Genomic DNA, 18611 nt, shown 5'->3' with positions numbered 1-18611 from the left:
TTACCTGCACATGGAACCAACTAGAAGCAAATAGTCTGGAAGCCTGAGAGAGGCATATTCTTTAATGCCCACTTCGGATGTGATGATGGAAGATTATGACCCTAGTAAGAGCCTTCCAGAGGGCACAGCCAGGAGCCAAGGAAGACAGTGACAAAGGGGGTTACTTCTAGAAAACAAGAAGTGTGGGAAGTCTTTATAATTTCTCACTGGCTTCGTTTGCTAATTGCTATGGACTCGTGCCATCTGCATAGTTTCCATTATTTTCTTTTCTGAGTAAGAGTTATTATTATTATTTTTTAAATTGTGGTATGTGGTTCTTGTCCCACCATTGTGTATTGGAAGAGGCGGGGAGGGGGACAGGTAACTTTTTTTTGGTGTCGGGGCTGCAGGTAACCTCATCCAGACCTGATTGGGGTGCTGGGTGCAGGACAGCAGGGTACTTGGGGTTGTTGGACTCGAAAGGTGGGGTTTGAGTTTTTTATGTGAAGGAGAGGGTAATGACAAATAGTTGGGTTGCTAAAGGGGTGGACTGTGGCAGAGGTTGCCAGTGGAGCCCAAGACCCATTTTCCTTTTCCCTCTCATCATTACATAACACCTGACTTGTAGTGAAGCACATGGCCACTCAGGATAAAACTGTGTTTCCCAGTCTTGCTTGAAGTTACATGTGACAAAGCAACTAAGTTGTGGCCAATGGGATGTGAGTAGAGCATTGTACAAGTTCCAGGTGATACCGTGAGAGGCCGAAGGTGCTTTCCCCTCCATTTCCCCTGTCTGGTGGCTGGAAGGCAGAGACATTAGGCAGCCATGTTGGTCCACACACAGTTGGGCGGAACTTGAAGGGCGAGGGAACAAGAAGACAGCAAAAGCTTGGATCCCAACACTGGAGAGCTGAGCTGGCATGCCAGTTAAGACTTTTATGTGAGAGAGAAATAAACTTGCTCAGACCACTGGTATTTGGGTGGGGAAGGGGGGGGTTGGTTCTGTTTCTGTTTATTTGTTTTTGTTAGAGCAGTGGAGCCTCTAAGCTACTATGAATGCCCCTCAATCATTGCAGGACAATGGGATAAGTGATCCAGTAGAGGCAAGTGTAAGATGCCGTGACAGCGCAGTGGCAAAAGTCCTTATTTCTGTTTGGGGGAAATCTGGGAAGACTCCCAAGGGGGGGTGGTTGAAACAAGTCTTGAAGGATGACAGACTTTTTTGGATGCACAAGTGAGGTGAAAGAGAAGGATATCCTTGGTAGTTGGACAGTTTGAGCAAAGGCTCAAAGTAGTGAAAGCACCAGACAAATGGTTCAGATATGTAAAGAGCGGGGAAATCTAGGGAGATGGGGCTGGTGAGGTAGATGGGGACAGCTGTGAAGGACCTTGAAAGCCAAGACGTCCTGAGGGTTTTAACAGGGAAGTACCACGATCTAATTTTTGTTTTGTTTTCAAAAAAAGATAAATCTGGCAACAGTATGTAAGATGGATTTAGAATAGAGAGCTTGGGGGCAGAAGGGAGGAACTTTGTAAATATAAGTCAATTCTGATTTTCCCACAGAAACAGGATTATGCTCCTGGCCGAGGGCCTGATATACAAATTTTTATAGAACTGACTACAAGACCAAACGCAAATAGTGATAATGGTATACCCATAATCTGTACATTACCAGTTTCTAAATAGCCTAGGAAAAATTAAATAGGGCCGCACACTAACCGACCACATAGATGTGTACATATAATACAATGCAACGTCCTCAGTCTCATTTCTGCCTTTTAAGAAATTTATTGCACCACAAAAGCAATCTCTGTTTATTTTTTAATGGATTTATTGAGGTATAATTGACTTGTGATAAACTGCACATTTTCAAAGTGTACAATGAGTTAAGTTTTGACATGTTTATATCCCCCTTGAAACCATCGCCATAATCAAGAAGACAAACATTTCTAACACTCTAGAAGCTTCCTCGTTTGTAATTCCTTCCTCCCACCCCTTCTCCATCTCCTCCATCCTTAGGAAATTGCCGATCTGCTTTCTGTCACTAGAGATTAGCTTGCATTCTTTGGAATTTTATATAAATGGAATCATACAATATGTCCTCTTTTTCTATCTCCTTTCTCTGAGCATAACTGAGACTTATCCATATTACAGTGTGTATCAATAGTGAATCCTTTCTTAATGCTGAGTCATGTTCCATTGTATAGATATACCACAGTTTATCTGCGCCCCTAGTGGTGGACATTTGACTATTACAAATAAAGCTGCTGTGTGCATTCATGAATAAGTCTTTGTATGGAACATGCTTTCATTCCTCTGGGTAAATATCTAGGAGTGGAACCGCTGAATCCCACGATAGGTGTATGTTTAACTTCTTAAGAAACTGCCAGCAAGTTTTCCTAGGTGGCTGTGCCATTCTGTATTCCCCACCAGCAGTGCAGGAAAGGTCCAGATGCCTGACATCTTGCTTAGCTGTTGGTGTTTGCAGCCATTCTAACTGGTACATAGTGGTGACTTTTTCGGGGTTTTTATTTGCATTTCCCTGATAACTAATGAGGTTGAGAATCATTTATGAGTTTACTTATTATCCATGTATCTTCTTTGATGATGAGTCTGTTCAAATTTTTGGCCTGTTTTTAAATTGGGCTGTTTATCTTCTTGCTAATGAGTCGTAAAAGTTTTCTATAAACTTTACCAGGGACTGTTCCAAGTACTGCTTTCATATTTGCTTTGCAAATGTTGACGAATTTAATTTTCTCAACACCCAGAGGATGTAGGAACTGTGATTTTCCTTTACTTACAGAGGAGAAAGCCATGGCACAAGAAGGCTGAATCACTGGCCCCAAGTTTGCTTCACCGGAAATTGATCTCCAGGATTGATCTTTGAGACTGACCTCTGAGAGTCTGACCCCAGAATAGCTGTGCTTTTGCTGTGATGTTTCACTGCCTCTCTATGTGCATATCCTGTTCTTGCTTTAGTCCCTCCATGATTCATAAGGTGTGAGATTACTACACCAGAGTGGTGGCATTTGGAAGTCCTCTTCTGGGCAGATTGTCATGGTGAACTTTTGAAGAGATTTTGAGGCCATGAGTCCCCATTGCTGGGTTGATGCACAGGCCCAGGCACACTGTCAAGGTTCTTTCAACTAAAATGCTCACTACTCTGTCTAACTGAATGCATTCCATTTTAAATCTTTTTTAATACTTTGTGATACAGCAATCTGAATGTCTACTCCAATTCATTTTGAGTCTTGGTATTCATGATGGCCATAGCTATAAGACATGACTACGAAGTGATGGGCATGCATCATGGGTCGTGGACATGAAATGACGACATTTATTGTTCACTCCTGTCCATCAATGGTGCAATTTAATTGACATTTGGCTGGTAAATTTCCACCTTTCCCAATCTGAAACAGTTACTCTTGCAAAATAATTGGAAGGTTTTGTGTTTTCCTATTTGTAACAAACAGATTCAAAATTCTCTTAAATTCTTTATTTGAAAAATTTTCCAAACCTATTTCTTTAACTGTGTAGAGCGAATTTTTAATAGGTGACATATTTACAGAGTTTTCAGGAAAACATATGGTGGAAACCTTATGATGGAAACATTTCCATGCAATTATTTTCAAAGCACCCTCTTCTTAGCATACATTTGATTTGAAAAGCAGTTCCTCTCTTACTTACCGTTTAAATATTCCCTAAAGCTTGTTAGGGTGGATTAATGTTGTCTGAAATATCTGCTGAGGTCCCACATTACTAGTAGTCGCTTATGGTAGAAAAGTCAGAGAAGCTAGGACCCACTCATATTTCTGTAAGAGAAAAGTGCCCAAGTCATCCTTAAATTTGATTCCCAGAAGACCTGTGGGCTAAGGAAGAATTTCCTATTTATACCCCTCTCACTTACAAGTATGCAAATATTCTTGTCTAAGGCATTGTTTTTATAAAACCAACCACGCTGATGAGGTGCGGGAGCACATACACAGTAATAAATGAAACCATTCATTGAACGTGGGCCCAAGGGGAAATGTGTCCCCAGACCCCCCACGCAGAGGCATTTGCCCTCATCCCCAGGATTCTTAGACAACCTTCCAGGACTCGGAACAGCATGAAACTGGGACTGAGGGAGGGCATTGTGTCAATCTACTTATTAAATATTTGATAAGTCTTAAATTTCCAGATTAAAAAAAAAAACAAAAATACTTGACTCAGTATGTCTATGACTCACTTAAAGGATCGAATTGCACGCTTTCCTTTGGAGAACAAGATATAGGGAAGGAGTTTGCATGGGACCATCTGAAAGGTGCCTGCCTGCAGGTTGGACTGTGAAGGCAGGAGGGGCCCCTTCAAGGGACTCACAGCTTCTCCTTTGAATTAGAAGGAAAGCCCAGGCTCCCAAATTCCTTGACCCCCAGTGTCCCCTAATAGGGGCAGAGATCACCTTGTCCCCTGCCTCCTCCTTCTCTGGTGGGGAGAGATCACCAGGGGTGGGAAGGGGCTGCATGTGCTGTGGGGCATTTTCTCTGGGGGATTCCTGGGTGCACCTCTCCCCCCGAGGGGCCCCCCGTTCATGGCCAGGTGAGGGGTTTGGACTGAGCTGCAGGCAGCAGCTACGAGTGTTGCTAGAGAGCAGAGCCCTATTGTGGGGCCTCATCGTGCTGAACCTGGAGCCAGCCCAGGAGGCAGGACTTGGCAAAGGGCTTCCGTCCACTGTGGCCAGCTCTGCAGAGCCTTGTACTTGGACGATCCTCTGTAAATATTTGTTGGATTTACTCGAATGGAGCTAAAATCTCATTTCCTGATTCCAGCAAGAATGGAAGTGCAGGCTGGGTGGGCTGGGCTCTGATTCTTGGGAGGTTGTGTTGTGGGGGGAGGGACGCAAGGCCCCTGGGGCAGCTAAGCCCTGGCGGGGGTGGGGGGCTGTTGGTGCGGTGGTGTGTGTCCCAAATCTGGAAGAGCTTCAGCCATTCCTTCCTTTTGTTTGCCTTTGCTTGTCTGAGGGTGCCCAGCCCAGATGAGGGTCCCAAGTCATCTTGGACAGGGAAGCAGCAGGAGGGAGAGGCTGGGAGGATCAGGGAGGAGCCAAGTGAAGGGGACAGACATGCCCAGAGCCCTAGGGCACACCTGCGTGTGTGCGGAAGCTGAATTTCCACCAGACAGTCTTGGTCCCATCTTCCAGCATTCTCTTCCAGAGGAAGCTTCACAGCTGGTTCTGCCCTCCTTGGCCCCGTGCTTGGGGCAGGCACCCTATTTTGACAACGAGGGAGACCTAGGCACGTGTGCTCCTGCGTGCTCGGAAGCCTTACCTGCACTCCTGCACATACCTGCATCCATACTTGCAGACTTGCCCAGCCAGCCCCACCCCAGGCACATGTGAGTTACCACGTGCAGACATACACGCACACACGCCTGTCTGCACTCAGTCAGACCCACTGGTGTGAACACATGTATGCACACCTCCAGAGCAGCCAGTGCCCCCCAGATATGTGTTGTCCCTCAGGCACAGAGGGCCACCCCACAGGTCCCACTTGCAGGGCCATGAAACAGACGGGGTCCCCCGGGGCTGTGTGCTTCTCCCAGGCCGGTGTCCACCACAGTCAGAGCCACATACAGCTGCTGGCGTGACACAGGCTCCCATTGTGTGCCCAGGCTCAGGGGGACAATGAGGGCCTGTTTCCTCCAGCTCCCCACAACACTGCCTGGCAGCCGGGGTCCTTGGAGCCCAGCCGCCTGTCCCAGAGGCTTAGGGAAACTCCCCAGAGGCCATGTCCTGCAGGAAGACTTCTTAGGGAACCCCAGGCTGAGGGATGAGCTGTAACCCCTGCCCTTGGGGACTTAGAGTGGGAAGGGAGATTTGGGATTTGCACTTGACCTGTCAGAGGTGGGGCACAGACCCTTGCATTTCCAGGAGGGGAGTTCCAATTGTAAAGTTCCAATTTTCTTCAGATCAGGATCTGGCCACTCTGTGTGAGTCCGAGTTTTGAGGGTGCGGAGGCTGCTGCTGCCTGCGGGCCACTGGATTCCCCCCAACCCTAAGGTCCCCATGACCAAAGCCACTGTCATCATTGCATTTTTGTTCGGACATCTTCATTACTTTTTCTGGCACTTCCTACCCCCCACCCCCAACAGGTATCCATCCATCCAGTCTCTCACCCCTGACGGAGTACTTCCCCAGGCACAAGGCCCTTCTCTGAGCACCTGGGCGCACAGCTTCTCTCCTTTTAGCCTCTGTGATGTATTTGCAAAAGTCTTACATTCCCAGGCAGACTGATTTTTTTTTTTTGAAATGTTTATTTTTTTTAATTTTTTATTTTTTATAAGCATATAATATATTTTTATCCCCAGGGGTACAGGTCTGTGAATTGCCAGGTTTACACACTTCACAGCACTCACCATAGCACATACCCTCCCCAATGTCCATAACCCCACCCCCCTTCTCCCAACCCCGCCCCCCAGCAACCCTCAGTTTGTTTTGTCAGATTAAGAGTCACTTATGGGAGCGCCTGGGTGGCTCAGTGGGTTAAGCCGCTGCCTTCGGCTCAGGTCATGATCTCGGGGTCCTGGGATTGAGCCCCGCATCAGGCTCTCTGCTCAGTGGGGAGCCTACTTCCCTCTCTCTCTCTGCCTGCCTCTCTGCCTACTTGTGATCTCTACCTGTCAAATAAATAAATAAATAAAATCCTAAAAAAAAAAAAAAGAGTCACTTACGGTTTGTCTCCCTCCCAATCCCATCTTGTTTCATTTATTCTTCTCCTACCCCCTTAACCCCCCATGTTGCATCTCCACTTCCTCATATCAGGGAGATCATATGAGAGTTGCCTTTCTCTGCTTGACTTATTTCGCTAAGCATGATGCCCTCTAGTTCCATCCACGTCATCACCAATGGCAACATTTCATTTCTTTTGATGGCTTCATAGTATTCCATTGTGTGTATATACCACATCTTCTTGATCCATTCCTCTGTTGACGGACATCTAGGTTCTTTCCATAGTTTGGCTATTGTGGACATTGCTGCTATAAACATTTGGGTACATGTGCCCCTTCGGATCACTACGTTTGTATCTTTAGGGTAAATACCCAGTAGTGCAATTGCTGGGTCATAGGGTAGTTCTATTTTCAACATTTTGAGGAACCTCCATGCTGTTTTCCAGAGTGGTTGCACCAGCTTGCATTCCCACCGACAGTGTAGGAGGGTTCCCCTTTCTCCGCATCCTCGCCAGCATCTGTCATTTCCTGACTTGGTAATAGCCATTCCCCAGGCAGACTGATTTTTTCTTGCTTTCTTGCAAGTACAATGCCTTTCTTTTCTCCCCTGCCTTTTGCTTATTCACATACTAACGAATGCAACAAAAACCTACAGGGGTTAGAGTTACAGACAAAATAATGCAGAATTCTTATTCATTATTATTAATACTCATTGTTTATCTGAAATTCACATTTAACCGGGCATACTGAATGTTTATTGGCTGAATTTGGGAACCCTACACAAGCACCAGCTGTGAGCCAAATCTGGGGTCTGCTCTCAGGGAGCTCCCTGTCTAACAGGGAAGACTGACAAGTAACACATCCATACCACAAGGAAGGGCGGAGCTCTCACAGGGAGATTTCAGGCTACCGTGGGTGCTCAGGGAAGGGGGACCCATCTGGCTTTGCGAGGTCCGAGAAGGCTTCCTGGAGGAAGGGCACTTGAATTAAATCTGTCTCAGTTCGTTCAGGCTGCTATAACAGAATACCAGAGACTGGGTGGTTTACACACAAGAGAAGTTTATTTCTTCCATTTCTAGAGGTGGGAAGTCCAAGCACGAGGCACCTGCAGGTTCGTGTCTGGTGACAGTCCCCTTGCTGGTTCATAAATGGCCATCTTCTTGCTGTGTCTTCACATGACAAGGGAGCTTTCTGGGCTCTCTTTTATTACAATTATAATAAAAGTATAAACTATAAATTATTACCCATATATAAATATGGGTACTAATCCCCTTTATGATGGCTCCATCCTCATGACCTAATCACGCCAGAGGCCCCGCCTCCTAATACCATCACTCTGGGGTTAGAATTTCAACATATGAATTTTGGAGGGACACAAACGTCTGGTCTATAACAATTCTTAAAAATTAAGTGGGGAGAAAGCCACAGTGAGCCCCACAATGTGAGAGATGAGGCCCTATTCTGGGAAGTGGCCCAAGAAGACCCACCTTTCAACGGGCATCTACTGGGTATGGCCAACTGAGAACCGGCTGAAGGAGTCTGGAGGAGCCACAGTCAAGGCCAGCATGCCAGTGTGTAGGCCGGCGTGTGGTGCCTCCACTTTCTAGGAAAGCCTGAGGCAAAGGAGGACCCGTGCAGACAGATTGAGTGCTTGGTGCTAGGAAGGAGAAAGGGCATGTGTCACTTTGACCTTGGGCCAGGGACATCCTCCCTTCCACCGGATGTTTGGGTTTGCAGGGACTCCGGGCGTCAGCTTTGGAAACACCCGAATTTGAATCCTGACTCTGTTGCTTACTTAGCTGGATGATCTCCACAGAGTTCTGTAACCTCTCTGAGACTCAGCTTCCCTCTTCGTAAAATGGGGACAACTCCCCCTAACCTTACTTTAAAGCAAAACAAGCCAATGCTTTAACGGCACTTGGCTGATTTTGCAAGGTTGGTAAGATGAAATGACATGAGGTATATAAAAATCCAGGCGTGTAACCCATAAAGTTTTGATTTTCTTCCCCTCCTAGCACCACACCTGCTAAGTCACACAGCAGACACAGACGAATGACTACCACAACAACATTTATATAATGTAAACAGACTGGTGAAGATCTTCTGAGCTATTCTTCATTAAAAGACCCAATATGGTACTCTATTTTTCTATCCCCATGAGCTTTTTTTGTGATTACAGCTTTTCCTAAAAAACAAAACAGAACGGTTTTTCCTAAATGAGGAAGCGTGAAGACTTGTTACTCACTAGTGTTTAAGATTTAAAGAAGTACAAATAAAATTAATTAATTAGCTAATTAATTAATTTTTTAAAAAGCAAACAAATACAAAGATCTGGGCACGGTCAGCATTTCCATCACGAAGTTTCTTCAGATAACCGATAACCACAGAAGCTCTTTCGCTTGTTCTGATGGAAGCCCTTCCCTGGGCACTGTGGTCCAAGACCCCAGGAAGCGGTGGGCCCTCTGTAGCTCCTCCCCGGCCTTCCACCTGAATTACCTGAAGAGGAGAACTGAACGTGGGAATCGGTTCTTCTAACCATAGGTAAACCTGGTTTCCCCGTGCACTTGCCCCTGCTCTGCACACTAACGACGTCCTCTGTTACAGACTCAAAGTTAGGGCCCCCCAAAATCACACACTGAAGCCCCTACCACCGGCTGTGGCTGTCCTTGGCAATGGGCCCCCTGAGCAAGGAATTAAGGTTCAGTGAGATCACCAGGGTGGGGCCCTCACCCAATAGGACTGATGTCCTTGCGAGAAGAGGCAGAGACGTCAGAGATGGATTTCTCCTGTTCGGTCCCTGCCCGGAGGAAAGACCACGCAGGCCGTGGTGCACGAGCCATGAAGGGAGCCTCTCTCAGTAGGAGCCGAATCAGCTGGCACCTTGATCTTGGATTTCCAGCCTCCAGAACGGGCAGAGATAAATGGCTGTTGTTCGAGCCACCCAGTGTGTTGGTGTTCTGTTCTGAGGGCCGGAGGCGATTAATGAGCCTCTCTGTTTCTCCCCAGCCTCGCCCGCTTACAGCAGCTCCGTTTCAGGCCTGCGCGGGCGCACGGCATACATGCCTGGGACAGGAGTTCACCTCGCGGCCCTTTCTAATCAGTGGGTCTCCCCGGCCACCGGCCTCTGATCCTCGCTGAATGGGTTTCTTTACTCATTGCTCTGAGGACCTCAGATTCTACGAATTAACATTTTCTAGGGACTTTTCATCCTCAAACTGCTCTTTTCTTCCAAATCTATATTTTAAGGCATGCCCCAAATGGCAGTTTCTATGGTGATCCCGGTTACCGCCTTATAATGGGGGAGATGGGGACGACGCCGCGGACCATCTCGCCCCGGGCAGTCTCCTCTGGGTGGCTGCTCCTTCGCTCACGCTCCTCCTCTGGCGCTGCCTTCCTGCCCGATCCTGACCTGCTAACCCAATCCTGGCCCACCACCCCTGCTTAGGCCCGTCCCACCTTTTCCTCGCCACCTACCCCGTTGGACAGCAGCCCCACCTGTGTGGCCGGGGAAACAAGGGCTCACTCTGTGCTCAGCACCTACCCTCCTTTTCTCTTTCCATCCTCAGTGGTAACCCCTTTGGGTAGTTTCTCTCATCATCCCCAGTTTTCAGGTGAGTAAACTGTGGCTCACCAAGAAAAAGTTCCTCTCCCAGAACCAGCCAGCAGAGGAAGGAGCTGGGTTCACACCAGGTCTCCTGCTAAAATCTGCGTCACTCCTCACCAGCCCCCCGAGTGGTGCCCAGCCCTCTGTGCCTCTCCCGACCCATCACCCCAGAGCCATCTCCCCCTTGCTCTGTCTGGCCCACCATTTGCTTCCCTGGCTCCCGGTCTTCTGGACCCTTCATTTTCATTCCACAAGGACATCACCCGGGGAATCCCCAGCACCTACAGAAAGCCTGCACTCAAATATTTTCGGTGAAGAAATGAACTGTTTCAGGGCACCTGGGTTGGCTCTGTCCATTAACCATCCAACTCTTAATTTCACCTCGGGTCAGGATCTCAGGGTTGTGAGATCCAGCCCTACGCAGGGCTCTGAGCTGAATGTGGAACCTGCTTAAGATTCTCTCCCTCCTTCTCCCTCTGCCCCTTCCTCTCTTAAAAAAAATAAATAAATAAAAAGAAGAAGAAGAAAAGATAAGATAAGAAAAGAAAAGACAACAACAATAAAAAAGAAATGAACTAGGAATTTCCCAACTAGGAAGCAGACTGTTCATGCCTGGCTTTGTCCCTACCCCACAACACCCAGCATGGGCCTGGGCACACTGTGGGACCTCCTCCCAACCCACTGGACACTCCGGAGGGTCCCACTCCTGCCTCCAGCTGCTTGTTACAAAACCCAGAGCTGACTCCCACTCCTGCTGCCGAGACTGACTTTTGCCGTGTTTGTTAATACTCCATTCCTTTTTTCCTCGGAATCAACACTAGCTTTGCTAGCTCCTGTCCCTGGGCCTGATAAGGATGGGCTAACAGCATCTGGACAAACTTGGGTGTGCTTTTCTCGCCTTGTCAGAACAGCAGCTCCTATCTAGCTGGCAATGGGCTGGGAGCCAGACCCCAACAATGGAGGCCTTGTGAGCTGGCCCCGGGGGTACACTGGGAGACCGCGGTTTAGCACACACACAACCCTTCCTGGTGCCGCCTTCTTATCTCCTGCCACCGAGCCCTTGCCAATGCCGAGGCTGCAACCCCACCCCTGGAATTGCGTGTCCCGATAAAGTATTCCTGGGCTCCGGCCACCACTAAACATTGACCTAGGATGGGGGGGGGCAGTCACCACAGACTATGGGGGCTCTTAACTGGGGGCTCCCGCCTGGGTGTCCAACACTTCTCCTCCCAGGGGTCCTGGGTTGACTGAGAAAGCTTCAGCATGAGGCAGGTGGCCTTGGGTTCCCATACTTCTGAGTGAGTGTGTTGTGGGAGCCCCCGGAACCCATTCAGAAAGGAAGGTCCCCCCACTCCCCTTTCTTTCTTAGGCTCCCTCCCTACTTGGGCCCACCCTCTCTTCCCATCTTCCTCTTTCTCCCTGGGTCTTGTCCCATGGGGGGAGCTCAGGGGGAGGCTCTGCGGTCCCCTTCCCATCTAGGACTTATCCTCTCTGGGAAAGCTAAGGTGTGGTAGGAGAAGCCAGCAGCCCCAAACCCACTCCCACCTGTTCCAAGAGCACCGTCCTGGCTTCACCAGCCCCCCACCCCCACCCCAGGGCTGTGTGCCCCAGACGGCAGCAAGGACTTGCTGGGATATGTAACTGGCAGACCCCTGCTATCCCAGGGCTTCCAGTTTAGAGGAGGACACAGGTACTCAACAAGCCTTCTGGTGGCCAGTGTCGTGGTAAGTGATGGGGGAGGGCTGATATGGGACTCGCTCAGTGGGAATAAACATTGGATACTTTGCAGTGGGGCCCATTCGTTCCATGTACACCTCTGATCATTGTGTTATACGCTGCTTGCCTCTGCTTGCCGTGTGCAAAGGAGCAGCAGGAGGGAGAGTGAACACATTGAGCCGGGGCTGGGAGGGAGGTGGTGGTATCCTCCGAATAGCACAGAAAGAGGTGATGGGGGGGGGGGCGCAACAGGCTAACAGAGGAGACGATGGAGAAAAGGAACTGATTCCAAGTTGACTGGTTGGTGGACTCTGAAGGTGAGGGTAGGGAGGCTGGGTGGAAAGGGAGGAGGTTTCTGGCCTGAGCTGCAATATGGGAAGAGGGGAGACAGTACATCCTTGGGGAAGCCAAAGTGGAGGAAGCCAGGGGCTCGGGAGGGACAGCCAAAGGGGACAATGGCCAGAGAGGGACATGGAATCAAGGGATATGTGCCCAGAACTCGCAAATGATTCCAATATTCTCTTTTGTTTTCTTTCTCGAGTTTTTAGCTGGGCACATGGCCCTTCCAGGTTAAGTGTTAACCCTTCCAGGTTAAGTGTAACCACGAGGCTAAGTCTGGTTGAAGAGACGTGCACACGAGTGTTGTGGGGCTCTCCATGGCCACTGGATGGTGAGAGACTTTGGAGCTCCAGTGCCCAGCATGGCAGTGGACACCGGTGGAGCCTACCCAGTACCCGCTCCAAAACCAAAACACCTCCTCCCCCATCACCAAGAGTGTTGTCTGCTCACACACAGTTCAGTTGAGTCTTTCCCTAGAAAGCACTTTGTCCAAATTTATGCCTCCTCCCTGGGGGACCCAATGGGGGTCTGCATCCAATGGGGTGGGATGACAAGCCCAGCTCTTGGCCTCTATGGAGGCATCCCAGCTCCAAGTGCTCCCGAGAGGCTGGCTGGCTCCTGTGCTGGGGCTGCATCACCTTTTCCCAGTCTTGCTTCCATCCTCCCTTCCACGAGGGTTCATCCCAAGATCATCCCTAAAACACCTGTCTGCAAATGTCTGCCTCAGAGTCTGCTCCTGAGCAATCCAACTCAGGGTAGAAGCTGTCTTATGCTGTGATGGGAGCAGCCTGGGGACCACAGTGACGTGAATAGTACAAGAAGCCTGAGTTCTCCAAATCCACTAACAACTATGTTAGCCCTGAACCCTCAACTCCCACCGTACAGAAACAAACCTGCAGTGGAGTTTGAACTCTTTACCGTCTAAACACGTTCTGAGGACGTAGAATTCGTTATTAAGACGTAGAATGTTGACATGGCAAAACTGTGAGCACAAGGCACTGGGCAGCTGGCCGATACCTCAGGTGGCAAAGCTGAGGACCGTGTCATGCAGAACAACTGGAAACACCATCTTCTGTGGTCCAGTCACGTGTCTACAGAGCCTCTCATCCTAGAGCGAAGGGGTTGGAAAAGGTGCAAAGGCCATTGGGGAGAGTCTTCCCTGCACATTTAGCAAGGCCTTTGTGAGACATGGGCTCAGAATAGAGACAGCCGTCTGCCAGCAGAGGGGAAAGGGGATGAAGCTCTGTTCATGCAGACCTGTCCTGCCTGGGTGTCTAAGCTGGTGAAGATACTGGAGTATTGGAAGCTTCCATGTGCTGAGAAAGCCAACTGCTCTTGTACCCCGAACTGCAGCGATGACATGAGGGGCCCCTCAAGAGGCGGCTTCCCCAGGAGATAAGACTGTGGTCTGAGCCTTTCCTGAGCAGCTCAGTGAAGAACTCCCCTCCAGATGAGAGCCAGTCCAGTGGTCCAGATCCCATGAAAGGTGCTGCTTCTCCCCTTGGGCCTACTGTGTTCAGTAACCCCATGAACCACCATTAAGTTAAGAGAGGGTAGGATGCACTTGGTGTGCCGGCTGGTAAGTAAAGACGCAGAAATGTGTCTTCAGGCTTAAGAACTGGGTCTAGATCAGATTTCTGGGCGGGATTACGGGTGCATGGAACAGACTGGAACTAAACTAATTTTCTTAAAATAGTTTTATTGAAATCCAATTTATATGTGATAAAGTTCACCGTTTTGAAGTGTACAATTCAGTGGCTTTTAGTATATTCACAGAGTTGTGCAACCATCACCACCAGCTAGTTCTAGAACATTCCTATCCCTCCCAAAAGAAACCCTGTACCCACTGGCAGACATCCCCATTCCTCTCTCCCCCAAGTGCTGGCAACCACTAATCTACTTTCTGTCTCCATGGATCTGCCTATTTCTGGACGTTTCATGTAAACAGAAATCATACAAGATGTGGCCATTTGTGTCTGGCTTCTTTCAGTTAGCGTAATGTTTTCTAGTTTCAGCCAACCAGTAACACGTACCAGTATTTCATTCTTTTTTGTGTCACTATATAGATATATCACATTTTGTTTATCCATTCAACTACTGATAGAATTTTAGGTTGTTTCCACCTTTTGGCTATTACAAATAATCTTGCTATAAATATCCATGTGCAAAATTTTATGTAGATGTATATTTTCAGTTCTCTCTCATACATATCTAGTAGTGGAATTGCAGGGTCACAAGGTAACCCTGTATTTAAATTTTTGAGAAACTGCCAGACTGTTTTTCAACCATAGTATCTCACTGTGGTTTTATTTGAATGTCCTCCTCGTCTAATTATGTTGGGTTCTTTTTCATGCGCTTATTGGCCATTTGTATGTCTTCTTTAAAGAAATATCTATTCAAATTCGTTTTCCACTTTTAAATCAGATTATTTGCTCTTATTGTTGAATTGTAAGAGTTCTATATATATTCTAAATTCAAGTCCCTTATCAAATATAGAATCTGCCAACATTTTTTCTTCCAATCTATGGGATGTCTTTTTACTTTCTTGGTAGTGTTCTCTGAAACACAAAGGTTTTTGTTTTTGTTTTTGTTTTTTAAGATTTTATTTTTTTATTTGAGAGAGAGAGATCACATAGGTGGAGAGGCAGGCAGAGAGAGAGGAGGAAGCAGGCTTCCCGCTGAGCAGAGAGCCCGATGTGAGACTCGATCCCCGGACCCTGAGATCATGACCTGAGCCGAAGGCAGAGGCTTTAACCCACTGAGCCACCCAGGAGCCCCTGAAACACAAAGGTTTTAATGTTGATGAAAGCCAATGATTTTCTTTCTTTCTTCCTCCCTCCCTCCCTCCTTCTCTCTTCTTTCTTTCTTTCCTTTTAAGATCTTTATTTATTTATTTGACAAAGAGAGTCAGAGAGCACAAGCTGGGGGAATTGCAGAGGGAAAGGAAGAAGCAGGCTCCCCACTGAGCAGGGACCCTGACTCAGGACTCAATCCCAGACCCCCAGGACCATAATCTGAACCTAAGGCTAATGCTTAAATGACTAAGCCACCCAGCCACCCCATCTTTCTTTCTCATTCTTTCTTTCTCTTTCCCTGTCTCTCTCTTTCTTCCTTTTTTTTTTTTTTTTAAGATTTTTTAATTTTTTATTTGACAGACAGAGATCACAAGTAGGCAGAGAGGCAGGCAGAGAGAGAGGGGGAAGCAGGTTCCCCAATGAGCAGAAAGCCCGATGCGGGGCTCAATCCCAGGACCCTGGGATCATGACCTGAGCCGAAGGCAGAGGCTTTAACCCACTGAGCCACCCAGGCGCCCCTCTTCCTTCCTTTTTTCCTTCTTTCCTTCCTTCTCCCCCCCCTTTCCCTCCCTCCCTCCCTTCCATCTTTATTTCTTCTTCCTTCCTTCCTTCCTGTGCTCTTGGTGTCATATCTAAAACAAATAAACAAAAAGAAAAAGACCCTGAGATCATGACCTGAGCCAAAACCAAGAGTCAGACAGCTAATCAACTGAGCCGCCCAGGTGCCCCTGGTCTTCTTTAATTTCTTTTAAAGATATTTTGTAGTTTTCAATGTACAAGCCTGGAACTTCTTTTGTTCAATGTACTCCTATCTTATACTATTATATATGATTGTAAACAAAATTATTTTCTGTATTTTATTTTTGTAGTGTTACAATAAGGTTTTGCAAGGAATTAATTGACCAACGTCTGCAAGCCTACTCTGTGCAACTTTGGGATTGCTCAATGCGTAAATAATACCATGAGCTCCCAAACCTGCAGCCCCAGGAAATGTTGTGAAAGCTATATCCTCACTTCCCCCCAGAAGAACATATTCTCCAAGGCCCTCTTCAGATGAGGCCCTAGAGACAAGGAAGGAACTTGCAGAAGGCAAAGCCAGGGGCCACGGAGAATAATAGATATAGGAATTAGTTTCAGGTAATCAGTAAGAAGGATCATACTCCTCAGGGATGCAGGAACCTTTGGAATTCTTGCCCCGGGGGAATCTACTAATTGCTATGCTCCTGCTTCGAGTTTTCTAATTTTTCCTTTCCACCAGGCAGTTTTAACTGTAGTTCTCCTGTTCTTACCTCCTCTTGCATATGCATCTTGCTGGTGGAAGGAGCAAACAGGTAACTTGCTTTTTGTTTATATGTCACTAGACTGATACCTGAACTTCATACCAAGATCTGACAGTCACCAAGAGGGCCTGGGCTCTGAGCTGGTTGCAATAAGGGACAGGACTGGGGTGCCTAGGTGGCTCAAGTCATGGTCACAGTCTTGGAGTCCTGGGATCAAACCCTGAGTCAGGCACTTGCTCAGCAGGAAGTCTGCTTCTCCCTCTCCCTCTATGCCTGCCCACCGCTCGTGCTTTTTCTGTCTCTCTCTCAAATAAATAAACATCTTTAAAAAAATGGATGGGACCTAATGGGTCTAGGGCATGGGCAGGAGATTAACATGTTCTGTGTGGGGAAAAGAGTTTATTGTGTTTACTTGTGTGGTCAGAGATGCAGGCTATGGCAGGGAACGATAGCTTTTCTTTGACAGTCACTCTCCTCTTCTTGAATAGTAATGGGATGTTTATGTGGACACATTGCTGCCCAGCAAAAGACTATACTTCCTAACTTCCTTTGCAACTTGGTGTGCATTTTGATCAAGTCTGAGGGCAATGCAATGTGAATGGACATGATGCATGGCACTTTCAGGCTGTGCCCTTCAGTGGAATTGGGACTCTCTTCTCCTTCCCCTTTTCCCTCTCCTTCCAGCTGCGAGGTTGCAGTGCTGACAAGCCCCAGAGCCTCCATCCTGAGGGGGAACTGGGACTTAAGGATGGCAGAGCTACAGTGGGGCAGAGCGACCATATCTCCCCTACCCTGCCTTCCTAGCCTTTTCATGCAGGAGTGAAACTTCTCCTTACTTGATACACCATCTTTGGGGACTTCTTTGTTATAGCAGCCTAACAGTTAACGTGACTAATACAGGAAGTTTGTCTGGTTTTTTTTTTTAATTTTTAAAATTTATTTTCAGCATAACAGTATTCATTGTTTTTGCACCACACCCAGTGCTCCATGCAATCCGTGCCCTCTCCAATACCCACCACCTGGTTCCCCCAACCTCCCACCCCCTGCCCCTTCAGACCCCTCAGATTGTTTTTCAGAGTCCATAGTCTCTCATGGTTCACCTCCCCTTCCAATTTCCCTCAACTCCCTTCTCTCTAACTCCCCTTGTCCTCCATGCTATTTGTTATGCTCCACAAATAAGTGAAACCATATTATAATTGACTCTCTCTGCTTGACTTATTTCACTCAGCATAAGCTCTTCCAGTCCCGTCCATGTTGATACAAAAGTTGGGTATTCATCCTTTCTGATGGAGGCATAATACTCCATAGTGTATATGGACCACATCGTCCTTATCCATTCGTCCGTTGAAGGGGATCTTGGTTCTTTCCACAGTTTGGCAACCATGGCCATTGCTGCTATAAACATTGGGGTACATATGGCCCTTCTTTTAAAAAATATGGAACGCTCCACGAATTTGTGTGTCATCCTTGCGCAGGGGCCATGCTAATCTTCTCTGTATCATTCCAATTTTAGTATGTGTGCTGCCGAAGCGAGCACAGTTTGTCTGTTTTTAAGATGGGAGAGACTACAGGATGTTTCTATGCTCCTGGAAATGACCGATTCGCGACAGGGATTGATAAGCAGAGACTGGGGGTTTAGCCAAGGAGCAAAATCCTTGAGGAGATGAGAAGGGACAGGATCTAGGGAATAGGGGATGAGATTCTTCTTGGGCGAAAGAAGCTGGGATGCTTGTTCCATTGTGACAGGAGGAATAAGAAAAATTGGTGTAGACCCAGAGATCTTTGTGGATTCGGTGGTGGGAGGATGAGAGAGATTCAATATATTTGCAAGCAAGTAATGTCATGATAACACATGGAATCTTTATTTTATTGGATTTATTGGCTCCACACAGCACTGGTTCCCTGACACACTCACCAAAGATCCACGCATGGTTTATTTTTATTTAATTAGTTATTTGGAATGATGTAATAGGCACCTGCAATATCACCACCCGAACAAAAGCCTTGGCAATGACCCACATCCTACATATGGTTCCTCTCCCTATCCCATCCCCCTGCCGCCCCTACCCGCAGTCACTATCATCCTGAATCCTGTATACCACATTCTCTTGCTTTCCTTTTTATATAGTTTTATTATGCCTGTGTATATTTCCAAATATGATATACATATATTTTCTATTAACTGTAACCTC

General features: G+C 47.5%; 1 non-coding gene across 1 annotated transcript; it reads right to left on the bottom strand.

Moving 5' to 3' along the window:
- Positions 1–17849: 17849 nt before the first annotated feature.
- On the bottom strand, positions 17850–17956 carry LOC123391415. Its single transcript, XR_006606098.1, has one exon. It is a non-coding gene; the product is annotated as a U6 spliceosomal RNA (small nuclear RNA).
- Positions 17957–18611: the final 655 nt, after the last annotated feature.

This window comes from Mustela putorius, unplaced genomic scaffold (assembly GCF_011764305.1).
Source record: "Mustela putorius furo isolate JIRA1106 unplaced genomic scaffold, ASM1176430v1.1 tig00000224_pilon_pilon_pilon, whole genome shotgun sequence".
NCBI lineage: Eukaryota > Metazoa > Chordata > Mammalia > Carnivora > Mustelidae > Mustela > Mustela putorius.
This window is presented reverse-complemented; position numbering and strand designations above follow the sequence as displayed.